Source organism: Pristiophorus japonicus, unplaced genomic scaffold, assembly GCF_044704955.1.
Source record: "Pristiophorus japonicus isolate sPriJap1 unplaced genomic scaffold, sPriJap1.hap1 HAP1_SCAFFOLD_79, whole genome shotgun sequence".
Classification (NCBI taxonomy): Eukaryota; Metazoa; Chordata; class Chondrichthyes; family Pristiophoridae; genus Pristiophorus; species Pristiophorus japonicus.
Window position 1 is genome coordinate 293,145 of NW_027254707.1, and position 13,823 is coordinate 306,967.

Below are 13,823 nucleotides of genomic sequence, written 5' to 3' on the forward strand. Positions count from 1 at the left end.
ATGGAGCAACCTGCAGACTTGTTGATGGTGGCGCAGCCCTCTGACTTGTTGATGGTCATGGAAGCATTTGAAAATGATAAATCACCTGTCACGGCCCGCCAGATTAGGACATGGAGCAGCCAAGATCCTCTGCTGTCCCTAATAACAAACTGTGTGTTGCATGGAAGCTGGGCCAGCATCCCCGTTGAAATACAAGAGCCAATCAAGCCGTTCCAGCGGCGAAAGGACGAGCTGTCCAGTCAGGCAGACTGCCTGTTGTGGGGTAACCGCGTAGTGCTACGAAAAAAGGGCAGGGAGACGTTCATCTCGGATCTCCACAGCACACACCCGGGTATAGTAATGATGAAAGCGTTCGCGAGATACCACATGTGCTGGCCCAGTATCGACTCTGATTTAGAGTCCTGTGTACGGCAATGCAGTGTAAGTGCTCAGTTGAGCAACGCGTCCAGAGAGGCACCAGTAAGTTTGTGGTCCTGGCCCTCCAGACCAGGGTCGAGGATCCATGTCAACTATGCAGGCCCATTTCTTGGTAAAATGTTCCTGGTTGTGGTGGATGCTTTTTCAAAATTGATTGAATGAGAAATAATGTCGGGAAGCACCGCCACCGCCACCATTGAAAGCCTGAGGGCCATGTTTGCCACCCACGGCTTGCCTGACATACTGGTCAGTGGCAACGGGCCTTGTTTCTCCAGTGCCAAATTTAAAGAATTCATGACCCGCAATGGGATCAAACATATCACTTCGACCCCGTTTAAACCAGCCTCCAATGGGCAGGCAGAGCGGGCAGCACAAACAATCAAACAGAGCCTCAAACGAGTCACAGAAGGCTCACTCCTAACCCGCCTGTCCCGAGTACTGCTCAGCTATAGCACGAGACCCCACTCGCTCACAGGGGTGCCCCCGGCTGAGCTACTCATGAAAAGGACACTTAAAAGCAGACTCTCGCTGGTCCACCCCAACCTGCATGATCAGGTAGAGAGCAGGCGTCAGCAACAAAATGTAAATGATGGTCGCGCCAATGTGTCACGGGAAATTGATCTGAATAACCCTGTGTATGTGCTAAACTATGGAAATAGTCCCAAGTGGATCGCGGGCACGGTGATAGCTAAAGAAGGGAGTCGGGTGTTTGTCTTCAAACTAGACAATCGACAAATTTGCAGAAAGCACCTGGACCAAACAAGGCTGCGGTTCTCAGACTGCCCTGAACAACCCACAGCAGACACCACCTTTTTCGAACCCGCAACACACACCCAAAGGATCAACGACACCACCACGGATCGGAAATCGAACCCATCACACCCAACAGACCAGCAAGGCCAGACTCACCCAGCAGCCCTGTAGGGCCAACTACACGCAAGCTCAGCGAGGGCACAGCCAACACACCAGAACAGACATTTGTACCGAGGCAGTCCACCAGGGAAAGAAAGGCACCCGACCGCCTCACCTTGTAAATAGTTTTCACTTTGACTTTGGCGGGGCAGTGATGTTGTGTCTCTGTAAAGCATGCACTCCCATGTTTCACCATCAAGGAGCGCATCCCCTGAAGTTCCAAGGGATCCCAAGAGACTGTTGGATGCTCTCGTTACAAGTTATTACTCTGGAAAGTTTCAGACCGGGCACTTGTTCAGTGTTGCTGGAAAGCCCAGTGACCGGGATATCCTCTACCCGGGGTTTTCCTGAGCCTGTTCTCGGTGTACAGGGAGCTTTGGTCCGGGTCCGAGATCGCTTGTATCATGTGACAATGTAACCCGGACTGCTCTTGTTCCATTTTATCGTCCACAAATTTACATTTCAAAAATGTTTCCGCCAACAGGCGCTCAATCCCTTCTCTGCAAAACGTTCCTTTCACAAACATTTCTCTGACTGGAACTGCACCAAACAACAATGTTCCTTTCAAAGTCATTAAACTCCCCACTTTACACGTCCGCAATTTTAAGGACAAGGACTGAAAGCGCATTGCGATCAGAAAATTGCCGGACCCCCTGTGGTTAATAACAGAGATTTTGATGGTTGATCTCCGTACACAGATTGGAATTCAGGAGAACCTGTTTCGTGGTTTGAAGTTCGAGATAAACCCACGGGGCGTAGCCATCAGGCGCCTGGCAGCAATCAGCGACAGGAAGATGCAACTGAAGCAGGCCCGGCTATCACCGGCATTACCATCGCCGAATCCCTCGCCATCAACAGCCTGGGATCACCATTGACCAGTAACTGAAGGGGATTGACAGGAGTAATGTTGAGAAGCCCGGCTAGCTCAGTCCGTCGAACATGAGGCTCTTAATCTCAGGGTCCTGGGTTCGAGCCCCACATCGGGTGAATTATTTTCCTTAAACTTTTATGTTGCTTTCACGGGAATTAATCTTCTTTTGCACAATGAAAGAAATGCTAACTGTTTTGGTCTCCTTATTTAAGGAGCGATATACTTACATTCTAGGCATTTCAGACAAGGTTCACGAGGATGCAGGAAGAATGTTCCCGAGGACAAGTTGGCAAAAATAATTAAAGTCTGTGAGATACTCAACCATTATTTCAATAATTAATCTACCCACAAGATTTGAGATACAACAAGGATCCATAGCTTTGCCAAGTCCAGCCAGCTCACTTGGTCAAACATAAGACTCTTAATCTCAGGGTTGGGGGTTTGAGCCCCACGTTGGGTAAATAGCTTTTGTTGAAAGCCAGTAATGACATGGACTCTTTTCTAATCCACCCCAACTTACAGTAACACAGTCCCGCCTAAAGAATGAGGAATTGTGGGTGACTGCATGTTGATCAGCAGAGAACTTCCTCCTCTCCGATTCCACCAAGGCTCACCCTCCCACGATCACCTCTCGACAGGACAGGCTGCTGTCCAGATCGATTATACAGAAGCTTGGAATACAAGAGCAGGGAGGTTATTCTTGAACTGTTAGGCCACAGCTGGAGTACTGCATGCAGTTCTGGTCACCACATTACAGCAAGGACGTGATTGCACTGGAGAGGGTACAGAGTAGGTTTATGAGGATGTTGCCGGGACTGGAGAATTTTAGCTCTGAGCAGAGATTGGATCGGCTGGGTTTGTTTTCCTTGGAACAGGAGATGCTGAGGGGAGAGGATTGAGGTGTATAAAATTATGAAGGGCCTGGATAGAGTGGACAGGAAGGACCTGTTTCCCTTACAAGAGGGGTCAACAACCAGGGGGAACAGATTTAAAGTAATTGATCGAAGGTTTAGAGGAGATTTGAGGGGAAATTACTCGAACTCACTGCCTGAAAGGGTGATCGAGGCAGAAACACTCAGCACATTTAAAAAGTACTTGGATGTGCACCTGAAGTGCCGTAACCTACAGGGCTACGGACCGAGAGCTGGAAAGTGGGACTGGGCTGGGGAGCTGTTTGTCGGCTGGCACGGACACGATGGACCGAATGGCCTCCTTCCGTGCTGTAAATTTCTCTGATTCCATGACGAGCAATTAACATTTTAAACCAGTCTCCTAAAACACAGAGTGAGTAAAGTCAGATAGGGGATAAAAATCCCTCAAGGGACACACAGTGTAAGATAAAGGAAAAAGGGAAGCTGAGGACAGATAGCGAGAACTCGACACTGCAGAAACTCGAGAGGAGTATAAAAAGAGCAGGGGTGCAGGATCAGAACAGCCACGATATTATTGGATGGTGGAGCAGGCTCGAGGTGCCGAATGGCCGACTCCTGCTCTTTACGTACTTATGTTAATTGTTGAATCATTGCCCATTGCACGCACTTTACTTGAGGTGACTGATTCAGAATGTTCATTGTAACATGTAATGAACATGTAACAGTGTAATATCTCCAAGTTGGCAGATGTCACTAAACTGGGTGGCGGTGTGAGCTGTGAGGGGAACGCTAAGAGGCTGCAGGGGGACTTGGACAGGTTAGGCGAGTGGGCAAATGCATGGCAGTTGCAGTATAATGTGGATAAATGTGAGGTTATCCAGTTTGGGGGCAAAAACACTAGGGCAGAATATTATCTGAATGGCGGCAGATTCGGAAAAGGGGCAGTGCAACGAGACCTGGTTGTCATGGTTCATCAGTCATTGAAAGTTGGCATGCAGGTACAGCAGGCGATGAAGAAGGCAAATGGTATGTTGGCATTCATAGCGAGGGGATTTGAGCATAGGAGCAGGGAGGTCTTACTGCAGTTGTGCAGGGCCTTGGTGAGGCCCCACCTGGAATATTGTGTTCAGTTTTGGTCTCCTAATCTGAGGAAGGACGTTCTTGCTATTGAGGGAGTGCAACAAAGGTTCACCAAACTGATTCCCGGGATGGCATAACTGACATATGAGGAGAGACTGGATCAACTAGGCCTGTATTCACTGGAGTTTAGAAGGATGAAAGGGTAACTCATAGAAACATTTAAAATTTGGATGGGACGGGACAGGTTCGATGCAGGAAGAATGTTCCCGATGTTGGGGAAGTCCAGAACATGGGGACACAGTCTAAGGATAAGGGGCAAGCCGGACTGACATCTGAGGAGAGACTGGATCAACTGGGTCTTTATACATTGAAATTTAGAAGGATGAGCGGCGATCTCATAGAAACATTTAAAATTCTGATGGGACTGGTGAGTGCCAACATTAGCTCAGCCGTTACTTCGTAAAACCAACTTTGTGAAAAGTTTGAATTTGTCTTAATGTCGTCGCTGCCTGGTGTTTTTGTTGTCATTTTCTATCTCCTTCTTTCACACTGAAACAAATGGTAACCCTATTTGTAAATTAGGAATGCGAGATTTTTAGAGAGCATATTTAAATGCTTCACAAAAACATTCTGATCACGACAGCTACCGGGGTTCGATTCCCAGTTAGAGAAGTAAATTTGCTGCCACCGTTTTTAATTAAAGTGAAGTAATTTAATTAAATTACAGAGATGACCCAAAGCACTTCAGAGTGGTGTCAAAACAAATGAGTTGGTAATTAGAAATAAGGAATGTCAGAAGTTGGATTTGAGTTTCTGGGATGGAGGATGAATAACCCTCTGTGCACTGGAACTGGGAAGGGTGAATAATGAATGAGTTGTTTCCGGGTTTGAAATCCGGCTTTTATCTGCTGGTATTAACCGAGAGCATTGTTTAGCAGAATGAAAGAAATGCTAACATGATCACTGAGGGACAGTCGAAACTTCAACAACTCAATTTTAATAATTTGTGAAACTTGAATCATTGAGGAAGTTTTAATCCTTTTCTGATTTTACACACTCTGTATTTTAGGAGACTGGTTTTAAATGTTCAATGCTCATCATGGAATCAGAGAAGTTTACAGCACGGAAGGAGGCCATTGTCACATGAACAATGATCATTTAAAACCAGTTTTTGTTTCAGAAATAATGTTTCCACTCGGGCTTGAACCGGGAACTTTTCGTGTGTGAGGCGAATGTGATAACCGCCACACTACAGAAACTGGTGCCTAATTGTGTGCCCAGAGAGAAATGTTCAGCAACAAGCTGAAATACTCAATCCCTCTCTGCAAAAAGTTCCTTTCACAACATCTCTCTGACCGGAACCGCACCAAACAAAAATATTCCTTTCAAGTGTGCAAATTATTTTCGTTTAACTTTTATTTTGCTTTCATGGTATAACATCGTTAAGGAATCGATAATCTTCTTTTGCACAATGAAAGAAATGCTAACTGACGGAAAGTCAATCGGTCAATAATTGGTTCTGTGCTCTGCATGTTGGTAATTTAGCCAAGATGATCCAAAGATCTGTGGGAAAGCAAGTTATGAGGAAGACACAAACAATCTGCAAAGCGATATCGATAGGCTCAGTGGCTGGGCAGTAATTTGTCAGATGGAGTATAATGTGGGAAATATGAGGTTATACACTGTGGTAGGGATAATAGTCAGGCCATACTGACTATTGAGTGCTGTGTGTGGCCACCTGCAGGTTGATTTTGAACTTTTGTGTCCTGTTATGTGAAATAAATGAGGGCAGCAGGCGTATCTCTGCCTGACACCGGGAAAATAGTGAGACAGACCTTGGAACAAGCGTCTGGTTATTGCCAAAAAGCAATGGAAATATTAATTCTGGAAAACGAATATCTGAAAGAACAGTGACCACGACCTGATTGGAAAACAAAACCTTCAGATCTACCGTCAGACACACTACTGTTGCGTCACGAGGCCTACACAGTGCGGTGGAGATGTTCGTCGAAATGAAGGTTCTGCAATACAAGGGGCTTGGAAATCAGGAGAACCAGTTTCGAGGTTTGAATTTCGAGATAAACACATGGTGCAGAGCCAACAGATCCCTGGCAGCGATCAGTGACAGGAAGATGCAACTTAAGCAATCCTGACGAGCCACGTCGGTAGAGTATGAGACTGTTAATCTCAGGGTTGTGAGTTCAAACCCCACGTTGGACGAATTATTTTCCTTATACTTTTTTGGTGCTTTCACAGGAAAACATCATTAATGAACCCATAATCTTCTTTTGCACAATGAAAGAAATGCGAACTGAGGGAGTGTTGATCACTCAATCATTTATTCTGTGCTCTGTATAAGAACACAAAAACCAGGAGCAGGAGTCGGCCATTTGGCCCTTCGAACCTGCCTTCTTATGCACTGAAACAAATTTTAACCGTGTTTTTAAATGAGCAGTGCGAGATATTTAGAGGGCACATTTCAATGCTTCACAAAACCATTCCTTTCGCTACAGCCACCCAGGATCGATTCCCGGTTTGAGAAGTAACTTTGATATCACTGTTTGTAATTGAAATGGCGTCATTTGTATTAAGTTCGATGGATGTCCCAAAGCACTTCAGAGTGGTGTCCAAACAAATGAGTTTGTAATTAAAAACACTGAATGTCAGGATTGGGATTTGAACCCACGCCTCCAGATGAGACAGTGACCTGAACCAACGCCTTAGACCGCTCGGCCATCCTGACTGTTGGATGCGCCAGTTGCAAGTTATTACACTGGAAAGTTTCAAAACGGGCACTTGTTCAGTGTAGCTGGAAGGCCCAGTGACCGGGATATCCTCTCCCCTGGGGTTTTCCTGAGCCTGTGCTCGATGTACGGGGAGCTTTGGCACGGGTCCGAGGTAGCTTACATGTGTAGGCTGTTTGCTGGCTTCAGGTGGTCTCTTACCAGTGTGATCAATTCTTCAAACGACTTGCTTGCTGGTCTCTCGTGTGCCAGCAGGTCCTTCATTGAAGCGTATGTTTTCGCGCCGCAGCTGGTCAAGAGATGGGCTCTTCTCTTGTCTGCCTTATTGTCGCCTAACCAGTCTTTGGTTACAAAGCTTTGCTGGAGCCTTTCTATAAAGTCCTCCCAATTATCTCCAGCATTGTATTTTTCATCTGAGCCGTTGGTCGCCATTCTGTGGATTCTGTAATCCCGTAACTCGTCGCCACTGAAAAGTCCTGACCCTGTAATACAGACTCACACGAGGCACATACTGAAGTCAAGTTCACTCTGGACCTGCACCTTTATTACACAGCTCTCGAATGCCACACTTGCCTGAGACCTATCCTTATATACCTGTCTGGGAAAGGTATCCAGTATCTCCTGCAAATGCACCCCTGGTGGTCAGGTAATTTTGTGGTTAAAGGTCATCTCTGGTTACAGTCATGTATGGCATGGTAAGGTACAGTTATGTACAGTAGTGTGAGATACATGACAGTATTGGTATTTATGGTGATTACAGCAATTATTAATCGTCTCACAGACCTCAATTATTTTTATGCGATTAATTGATCGAGGATTGAAACCAGGTTAGTGCGCCAGATCTTAACCCCTCGACCACCAGGGAACAGTTACGATACATGTCGATATACTTATATGTATTTATATATGACCCTGAATATCAACGGCTACCTACCTAGACCTCGTGTTGCAACGGTAGTGTGTCTAACTTTGAGTGAGAGAAATTGTTCAACAGTGGCACCCATCTCATCTTTTGTTCACTTTTAAACACTAGAAACTGAGACAGGGGAATAAATAGAGAAACCAAAGCACAGGGTTATAGACAAGAGGAAGAGAGAAGGGGAAAAATACTGTCCCTACCCAGAACGAATGCAGAAACCCCTCTGCTGCGCTCGGGGTGACCACCCACAGCCTGGATACACTAATGTCACAACAGCTCATTGACTGTCGGAGTGGGACTGTGCGGTGCATCAGAGGACAGCTCGAAAAAGCAAAGTCACTGATTCCGTCTCATGTGCTCCTCCAATCAAGAAGAGCAACACACTAAAAATGCTCCAATAATGGTTACACCTTATCTTCAGATTTGCTAAACAGTTGGCTCGTTGGTCTAGGGGTATGATTCTTCTTTCGTGGTTGATACTTGAAATTTGCGAGAGGTTCCGGGTTCAAATCCTGGAAGAGCCCTCAATTTACCCAAGAATTTTTAAATTGCATCGAACTTTTGCAAAGAAGGTCTTGCATTTCTTCAACACTTTTCAGGAACTCATGACGCCCAAAAGCGCTTTATAGCCATTGAGTTATGTTTGAAGTGTTGAAGTGTTGTATTGTGGGGAAAAATGTGCCCAAATCACCCCACATGAACCGCAACTCTTTGCGAATGAGTTTGGTGCAAATAATCAGGTGCCTCAGGGACTTGGATTTTCTGTGAATGAGATTTGCTTGTACCTGCGTTCAAGCTTGAAACAGTAACTGGGCTTCCATCTCACGGGAGCAGTGTGTAGCGGTTAGTGAGTAGGTGACCAGGTTGATGTCCGCCGCTTTCAATCTTTGAAATTTCACTAAACAAAGAAACGGTGAATCCAACTGTCCCTGTAAGCGACGGATTGAAGGGATCGCTGCTCCAAACAGAGCTGGAACACGCACAGTGCAGGAATTGGGTCCGCAACATTAAATGTCAAAGTTATTAAGCAGACAATAATTAAACATACACTTAACAGTAATTACAGCCAAACCATGCGAATGTTAGCCGAAGAACTCAAACACGTTACAGTTCCCACCTCGGTGTACAAATTGATCAAACATTAATCGGATTCTAAACTATCTGTTCCAAATGGCACATTTTGTATCTTTTCCTTAGCCCTGCTACGTGACAATTTAAACTTTTAATAGTATTACCGAACACAAGTGCCCAACTTCTGATGGAAAGTCATTAACCTGAAACGTTAACTCTGTTTATCTCTCCGCAGATGCTGCCTGACCTGCTCAGTGATTCCAGCATTTACTCTTTTTATTCTCCAAACTTATAATCAGAATATCACTTCCCTTGTCATCTGCTACACTCCTTCCTGATATGTAGCCTTGTCCTACAAACCAGGCTCCTTTCGGATGATTCAGGCATTCATTGGAATTATAACTTCTTAATGATAACAATTATGTGAAGTATGTAACGATGTAATACTTGCCACCAGAGCGCGCGACTGTTGGAGTCCTAATGGTCAACTGCCCACACGAACAGGGCCAGTATAAAAGGTTGGCTGCCATGTAGTTCAGGCACACTGCAGTTGTAATAAAGAAGACTACGATCACACTAAATTTAGCTCACAGAACTCAGCCTCGGGGAGTCCTTCTATGCACAACAATTGGCGACGAGTAACAGAATTCGAATTTTCACGCAACCATGGCTGCTGTTGGAATATTAGAGAGATCCAAAGAGGATGATGATTGGGAAGCCTTCGTCGAGCAGCTCAACCTGTACTTTGTGGCCAACGAGCTGGAAGGAGACACTAACGTGGCCGAGCAGAGGGCGGTTCTCCTCACCATCTGTGGGCCTAAAATATACAGCCTCATCAAGAATCTGCTCACACCGACAAAACCAAAGGAGAAGGAATATTCAGCGTTGTGCACACTGGTTTGGGACTTCCTAAAGCCGAAGGAGAGTATCCTCATGGCCAGATATCGTTTTAACACGCACCATCGCTCCGGGGACCAGGACCTGGCGGATTATGTCACTGACCTGAGACACCTCGCGGGACTTTGCTATTTTGGAGCTGCGTTGGGGCAAATGCTGTGTGACTTTTACGTGCTGGGCATCAGCCACGAGGTCATTCTTCGAAAGCTGCTGCCTGCTGAAACCCGAGACCAGAGCAGGGCCATCGCGATCGCCCAGGCATGCATGGCCACGGACGATAACACCAAACAGATATCTTCTCAACATCAAAGCTCATCGGCAAGTACTGTGCATATAATGATGTCGCTAGCAGGCCGAAATGCATATGGCAGGGTCTATACGTCTGTGGCTGCAAGACCTGTAATGACTCAGATTCCGCCATCGGGGATCGATGTGAATCTATTAGCACCGTGTTGGTGCTGCGGGGATAATCCTCGGGCCCATCAATATCGATTCAAGCACGACGTATGCAAAGGCTGCACAACGATGGGGTACCTCCAGTGAATATGCAAACGTGCTGTGACATACCACGTGGCAGAGGATGATCGGTCCGGCACGGATTATGCAGCACAGGCAACTCATCCCGAGGAACAAGGACTCCCAGGTGCCGGTTGGGATGTTGCATTTTATCAGAGAGGCTTTGAGGGTGTGGCCGAAACGTTTCCTCTGCCGACCTGGGGCTCGCTTACCGTGTCGGTGTTCTGAGTAGAGCGTTTGCTTAGAGAGTCTCGTGTTGGGCATGTGGACAATGTGGCAAGCCCAACGGAGCTGGCCGAGTGTGGTCAGTGCTTCAATGCTGGGGATGTTGGCCTGATCGAAAACACTGATGTTGGTGCGTCTGTCCTCCCAGGGGATTTGCAGGATCTTGCGGAGACAGCCCTGGACGTATTTCTCCAGTGAGTTGAGATGTCAGCTGTATATAGTCCATGTCTCGGATCCATACCGCGGGGCAGTTATCACCACCGCCCTGCACACCATAAGCTTGGTGCCAGATTTGAGGTCCTGGTCTTCAAACACTCTCCTGCTCAGGTGATCGAAGGCTGTGCTGGCACACTGGAGGCGGTGTTGGACCTCGTCTTCGATGTCTGCCCTTGCTGATAGTAGGTTCCCAAGGCGTGGAAAATGGTCCACGCTGTCGAAGGCCACACTTACAGCCTTCTTAAATATAGCACCCTCATTCTATTCTCTTGAAACAAGTTCCTGAATTCTCGGCTAGCTGTGTAGGTTAGAGCTGTGGTTTTATCCTGTGATAGATTCTATCATAGTGTTTCTGAAGTGTAGTAGTTATCACATTCGCCTCACACACGAAAGGTCCCCGGTCCGAAACCGGGCGGAAAGATCTTGAAAACTTGAAAATGGGCCGAATGGCTGACTCCTGTTCCTAACTCTTACGTTCTTATGATCTCTTGACCTTTCACAGGAGAACAAACTCTCCTCTGAACATGCATGAGAAAGCTCCAGAAAATATTTCCCTCCGAGGTGCTTTTGCGTGTGAGGCGTACGTGTTAACCGTTACACTGTGGAAACGTCTCCACTTTCAGCACCAGATTACCAAAATTAAACCCAATGAGATCGGGATAAAAGTTCCTCACATGCTCAGGGCAAAATATCTGATTGATGGTCCACAAAAGAATGAACAAACTTCAGCACCAGGTCAGACGGAAATGTTAAGCGAGCACGTGGACTGCTGAATTGCACTTTTAAGGAGTTGGTGATGACAAAACAAATGGATTCCGCTTAAAGATCAGAAAAGTCACAAGTGGGATTCGAACCCTCACCTTCAGAAAAAACTGCAATTTGAACACAGCACCTTAGACCGCTCGGCCATCCTGACTATGCAGTGCTTTATGTGGCCACCTGCAGGTTGATTTTGAACTTTTGTGTCCTGTCACATGAAATAAATAATGGCAGCAGGCGTATCTCTGCCTGACACCGGGGAAACAGTGAGACAGACATTGCAGCAAGGGTTTGGTTGTTGTCAAACAGCAAATGAAATATTAATTCTGGTAGAAAAATATCCAAAAAAACACTGACCCTAACGTGATTTGAACACGCAACCTACTAACGTGGAATCAGACACACTACCGTTGCACCATGAGACCTATACAGTGAGCTGGAGATGTTCGTCTATATGAAGGTTCTGCAATACAAGGGGCTTTAAAATCCCCGCCCATTCCCACCAGGTATCACAAACAGCGCTCACCGGACAGTCACCGAATGGTTTGCTCGAAAACTTTTCTCTTGCTTTCACGGGAAACCATCATTAATTAACCCCTCACCTTCTTTTGCACAATGAAACAAATGCCAACTCAGGGACATTCCATACTTCAATCATTTGGCCTGTGCTTTACATCTTAACTCGAAAGCCATATCCCATTTTACTCACTGTATTTTAGCTTTCTGGTTCAAAGTCTTCAGGGCTCTGGGGCAACTTTTATCAAATTTAGCAGCACCGGTTTTTCCTATCGTGCACACAAAATAAAATCACTCGTGAAGATAAAATACCACCGTGCTTATTTTCAGATTCAATGCTGTCGGATTTCAAATAAAGTGAAAGAATTCTACAGTGAAAAGATTTGCAAGTGTTACTTGTATTTGTGTCTTCAATTAAACTTTGTGGCGTCTGACTCCCGTTCATGCCACTGCTGAATAAGAAAGGAGGGTTTGACGTTGACCAGCTCATCCTTTATATTCAGTTGTTTCTCACCCTTTGATGGGCTGCAGTGCAGCGGATATCACGTTGGCCTCACACGCAAAAGGTCCCCGGTGGATCCGTTTTCTCTCAGTCAAAGTTATCTATTTATTGAAGTGAAATAAAGAGCAATTAAGGAATAAGGGAGCCCTTTTACCAGGAGATAAAATTGCAAATGCTGGCAATTTCAGCAGGTCAGGCAGCATTTGCCAGGAGACGAAACTCGGGATTGAACCAGGGACCTTCCCCGTGTAATGCAAACGTGATAACCACTACACTACAGAAACCTCTGGTGCAATAACCCCAACAGAGGGCAGGTGACCACTGAGCACCGTCTGTGCTGATCGGCATTGTGTGTTGGCTCACCGAAAACAACTTCTGTCCTGCACTGAATGTTCTCAATCCTTCACCTCCGCTGCCCTTTACAGAAATGTCAGGGATCACCCAGCCACCGTGTTCACTTCCACATCCTCACAGTGGGGCCACAGAGGCTCCTACCTTTCTCTCCGCGATCAGCGAACTCACCCAGTTTACAAAATTAAACCCGGAATACATGCCCGGAAAAGTCAGATAGTCTGTAAGCTCGGTCTATCACAGAAAGTATTGGTATTCATGGTGGTTACAGCAATTATTAATCGTCTCACAGACCTCTATTATTTTTATGCGATGATTTGATCGAGGATTGAAACCAGGTTAGTCCACCGGGTATTAATCGCTCGACCACCAGGGAACTGTTACGATACATGTCGATATATTTATATATATTTATATATGACGCTGAATATCAACAGCTACCTACCTAGACCTCGTGCTGCCCACGGTAGTGTGTCTAACTTTGAGTGAGAGAAATTGTTCCACAGTGAAACCCATTTCATCTTTTTTTCCCTTTTAAACACTAGAAACTGAGGTAGGGGAATAAATAGAGAAACCAAAGCACAGGGTTATAGACAAGATGAAGAGAGAAAGGGAAATATACTGTCCCCACCCAGAACTAATGCAGAAACCCCTCTGCTGTGCTCGGGGTGACCACACACAGCCTGGATACACTAACGTCCCAACAGCTCGTTGACTGTCGGAGTTGGACCGTGCGGTGCTTCAGAAGACAGGTCGAAAAAGCAAAGTCACTGATTCCATCTCATGTGCTCCTCCGATCAAGAACAGCAAGACACTAAAAATGTTTCAATAATGGTTACACCTTATCTCCACGTTTATCGAGCAGTTGGCTCGTTGGTCTAGGGGTATGATTCTCGCTTCGGGGTTATTGCTTGAAATTTGCGAGAGGTCCCGGGTTCAAATCCCGGACGAGCCC

General features: G+C 46.1%; 1 non-coding gene across 1 annotated transcript; it reads left to right on the forward strand.

Annotated features, from left to right (window-relative positions):
- The first annotated feature begins 13,735 nt into the window (after window positions 1–13,735).
- trnap-cgg (transfer RNA proline (anticodon CGG)) lies at window positions 13,736–13,823 on the forward strand. The gene is given in 2 exon segments: window positions 13,736–13,771; window positions 13,788–13,823. It is a non-coding gene; the product is annotated as a tRNA-Pro (tRNA).